A 5,000-nucleotide genomic window follows, 5' to 3' on the forward strand; every position below is an offset into this window, starting at 1 on the left:
TTCCCTCGAGCGTCCGCACAGAACCGTCTGTGTAGATGGTGGTTACTCCGGCTGGATATGATGCTGCTGGCACCAGACTTGCCCTCCAATTGATCCTCGTTAAAGGGTTTAAAGTGTACTCATTCCAATTACGGGGCCTCGAAAGAGTCCCGTATTGTTATTTTTCGTCACTACCTCCCCGTGCCGGGAGTGGGTAAGTTGCGCGCCTGCTGCCTTCCTTGGATGTGGTAGCCGTTTCTCATGCTCCCTCTCCGGAATCGAACCCTGATTCCCCGTTACCCGTTACAAACATGGTAGGCATATCACGTACCATCGACATTTGATAGGGCAGACATTTGAAAGATGCGTCGCCAGCACTAGGGCCATGCGATCAGCACAAAGTTATCCAGAGTCACCAATCGGGACGCCGCGCCCCGCGAAGGGCAACGGCGATTGGTTTTGAACTAATAAAAGCGCTCTTTCCACGAGGGTCGGAGCTTGGTAAGCATGTATTAGCTCTAGAATTGCCACAGTTATCCAAGTAGGATAGTTTTCATCTAATAAACATCGACTGATTTAATGAGCCATTCGCGGTTTCACCGTGAGACAGTGTGAACTTAGACATGCATGGCTTAATCTTTGAGACAAGCATATGACTACTGGCAGGATCAACCAGATAGCTATCATCGTCGCCGGGCCGGGCGGCCCGACTTGCTTAAGACGGTCACAGCGCTAGCCTTCGTAGGCCAGCGCCTGCTCGGGGCGGGAGAATGCTGTCCTTTCAAGAACAGGTCCCTTTTGCGTCCCCTCGCTTTTCTTCGCCAGACTAAACACAGAGGGGAGCCAGACGCGCGCTGGAGACTCGACCCTCCGTTCGTCCTTAACGGACCCAATTTCGTTTTGCCAACCCAGACGCCCGTTGCGAGGGCCGGGTTTCTACGAGACCAACTATCGAGCTCTCCGTGCCGCACGGAACTCTTTCCTACGTACAACACGCTTAATGCGACCAACTACGGACACCGCACGTGCCCGCGGCCCCAAGAGCAAGGGGAGCCGACGAGCTACGATCTCAAGTGCCGATCCAAGTTACTGGGAGACAGCGTACGTAAGAGTAAGCATGCCACACACAGTCGCGGATCAGCGAATACCGCCGTACAGAGCGCTTGCGTTAGCCTTGCCTCCTGTTAGCCAGCCAGACACCGTGAGAACCCGACGCGCCATTACCGAGCTCTCTGCTAGCCTTGCCTCGCGCCGCCGCCAGTGGTTGGCTTGTCTCGTCTCGACTGGCGGTGTTCGGTGCTCAGCATGATTTCGCATGCTCCACAAGTATCATTCCAGACGGTGTATTATTTACGCGATTTTTTCGTAGAAGTCTATGTTATAGGTTGGATTTTCTGGAAAGTTGTTGCGTTTTGAATCTTTGGCATAAGGGGTGTGGACGGTACGAGTGTGCGTGAGTGTGTGTGAGGGTGAATGAGCTGCATAAATTAGCATAAATTAGCATAAAATATACGCTGTTGAAAGCCAGTAAGTTTAATAAGTCTAGCTCTAGTAATCTAGTAGTAATTAACGACTATTGTAGTGGATGCACTATGTGTAGACATACAATGCACTATGTCTCCACACTAGATCTAGTATTTAAAAAATAAATCTAGTGTACCGTATATTTTAGTTTTTGGAGGGAGGGTATGTAGAATAGAATAAAATAGAATAGAAGGTAGGTGGGTGGATCTATGTCTATTTATTTATTTATTTATTAATTAGACTAGATCTAGCTTCTAGGGTATTCTAGATTTGTTTAGATTTGTTTCTTTTTCTTTAGTCAGTGGCGTTCTTTTTTGTTTTTAGAAATATGCAAATGGCAGCTTCCATTGAATAGAAATCTATCTAGATCTAGTACTACTAATACTAGATCTAGTTAATATAATATAAAGACTAGATTGACTAGATCTAGTATTGTAGTAGGCCTATTCTAGATCTGGTTCTATTAAATAAAATAGTAGATCTAGTAAGGTCTAGATTAGGCCCCTATGTTTGAATCAAAGTCAAAGTGTGTTTCTGATTCTCAGTGATTCTGTTCAATCTGTCTAGTCTTCTAGATTTAGATCTAGATCTAGTTACTTAAACTAGAGTTAGTATTAATCTAGTTAGTAGTAACTTGTAGTAGATGTATTAATATAATTATATGCTATATATTGGGCTAGATCTATAATAAATAGACAGTTACAGGTGGACCCAGGGACACCCCTGGAGACTGTGATAGATTAGATGATTTAATTATCTCAATGTCTAGATTAGATCTAGATAGTAGATATCTCTCTCTATCCATCTATCAATCCATCCATCCATCCTCTGCAGTGCAGTGCCAGGCTGAAGGCTACAACAACATGAGCTAGATTATCTAGATCTAGTTAAATCTAGTTAATTAAATCTAGTTAGTTAAATCTAGTCAAATGAAGTAACTCAAATAACTGTATTTTTCTTCATTTCTAGTCTAGAAATTGAATTAGATCTAGATCTATTATAGTAGAGTTAAGTAGAGTCTAGATCTAGTGAAAAATCTAGTGATCTAATCATAGGAAATTAATAAAACTTGTCATTTCAAGTTAATTTCTAATTCTTTTTAATTCTTTTTGTATTGCATAGTTAATAAATTGTTGCTGCTGCTGCTAAAATGATGACTGGTCTGGGGGCCCCTTTTGGTAACTTGAAAAATGTACATTTAAAAAAAGGCAGCACACCACACCATCTGTAGAGTAGAGTAGAGTAGAGTGCTGTCTTGATGTGTTGCTGCTTTGCTTGATGACAGTGCTGTCTGAACAAATGTTGCAGGTTCGACTCCTGCCCCAGGCAAATGATATCGGGACAAGGACATAAATGGCAGTGGGTACTATAAGCCTGGTGACCCACCGTTTGTTCAACAGCCTGTGCCTTTTAAGCAAAATTGAAAGTTTAATTTATACTGCATGTTTTATTTGCATATTAGCATTACTGTTAGCATGAGAAAGTTAGGGTTAGGGGGTAAGGCTTATCCTTAGCGTTGGTTGTTAGGCTCTCCGTTACTTTCAGCTCATGCTTAGGTTTTTTTTTTCTGTATTATGCTTAGTCTATACTTAGGGTTCGGCCTAGGCACGGCCAGCCTAGGGCTCGGCCAAGGTTAGGTTGATATGCCCTCTGTTGTTTCAGCTTATGCTTAGGGTATGTCTGTATTATGCTTAGGGTTTCTTCAGCATATAGTTGGGCCTATACTTAGGGTTCGGTCTAGGTGTGCGGCCTAGGGCTCAGCCAAGGATTAGGGTTAGGCTGATGTTGTTTGTTTCAGCTTAAGCTTAGGGTTTGTCTGCATTTTGCTTAGGTTTTGGCTTATAATTAGGGTTTCTTCGGCCTATACTTAGGGTTCGGTCTAGGTGTGCTGCCAGCCTAGGGGCTCGGCCAAGGGTTAGGGTTAGGTTGATATGCCCTCTGTTGTTTCAGCTTAAGCTGCATTTTGCTTAGGTTTTGGGTTATGCTTTTTTTTTTTTTTTTTCGGCCTATACTTAAGGTTAGGTCAGGCCTAGGGCCTAGGGCCTAGAATATTTTGCATCGGGGTACTAGTACTAAAGTACTAGTACCAGATTTATAGCTATACTAGCATAGAATCTAATGCATTAAAGATGACAGTGTTTGTATGTCTGTGTGTGTCTGCACTAGCGTTTTTAAAATTGCTAGGTACAATGGAATTAAGAACATTTTCACATTATATATTAAAAAAACTAGCCTATGTGATGCTCATTCTGAAAATTTAATATAACTATTTTGACATGTTATTTCATGCTATGGTATTGCTATGGTATTGCTATGCTATGCTATGCTATGCTATGCTATGCTATAGTGTGGTAAAGGTAAAGCTAAAAAGGCTATGCTATTCTACTCTATGCTATTGTATGCTATTCTGTTCTTTGCTATGCTTTTGTATGCTATTATGTTTTATTCCATACTGTACTACACTGCACTGTACTATTTTATGCTAATGCTAATGCTAAAGCTAATGCTAATGCTAACTCTAATGCTATTGCTAATGGTAATCCTAATGCTAAACCTAATGCTATGCTATGCTATGCTATGCTAAACTATGCAAAGCCAATCCTAATGCTAATGATAATGTCCTACTATAGATGCAATATATGCTATGCTCTTATGCTATTATGCGCTATGTTATATATACTATTCTAATCTATGCTAATGTTATGCTCCTTTGATGTTACTCGACTTGTATGGTAGCTATGATGCACTTCACCGAACGTCTAAGTTTCTTGCAAGAGCACTATGGGAGGACTAGTCCTTCCTTCCTTCCTTCCTTCCTTCCTTCCTTCCTGCTCTGATTTTTCAATAGGAGTTCATCTCAGGTGCCAGCAGCCGCGGTAGGTAATTCCAGCTCCACTAGCGTATATTAAAGTTGTTGCAGTTAAAAAGGTCGTAGTTGAAATAAATAAATAAATAAATAAATAGTGTGTGCGTGTGCGCGCTCGCGTGCGTGCGTGCGTGCTTCCTTGCTTGCATGCTTGCTTGCTTGCTTGCTTGCGCATTGTTTATTGTTCTTTAAAAAGACATGTAAATGTACACAAATGTTTTCTTGGAAGTTCTCCGAAGACTTATGAAGTGAAAAAAATGCGCAGACATTTAAAGGGGAGACTAACGAGAAAAAAAAAACAATCCAATAGATTTAGTTAAAACATATTTATAACCTCCCTTAACAGTAGTTTAAAATTATGAGGTACCAGACTTGCCCTCCAATTATTTGGAGCATACTCTATATTTTCCGTTGTTTTTATTTTATTTTTCAAATGAAGTTAATTCTTATATATATTATATATGAATCTTTCTAAATGAAATAGTCTTGTAATGGTTGTATTTTTATTTTCTAAACATGCAAGGATATTCAATGGCTTGAAATTAATATTACTGAAACCCGGGAGGGTAGTGGGGGGGAAATAGGGGTAGGCTTGGGGGGGGGGGGGGTGGGGGGTGGGGAGGGGGGAGGG

At 41.4% G+C, this 5,000-nt stretch overlaps 1 pseudogene; it reads right to left on the reverse strand.

Moving 5' to 3' along the window:
• The window catches only part of LOC129923835 (small subunit ribosomal RNA), a 2,795-nt pseudogene extending 2,137 nt beyond the window's left edge, over window positions 1-658 (reverse strand).
• Between the last annotated feature and the right edge of the window lie 4,342 nt (window positions 659-5,000).

Source organism: Biomphalaria glabrata, chromosome 17, assembly GCF_947242115.1.
Source record: "Biomphalaria glabrata chromosome 17, xgBioGlab47.1, whole genome shotgun sequence".
In the NCBI taxonomy this organism is placed as follows: Eukaryota; Metazoa; Mollusca; class Gastropoda; family Planorbidae; genus Biomphalaria; species Biomphalaria glabrata.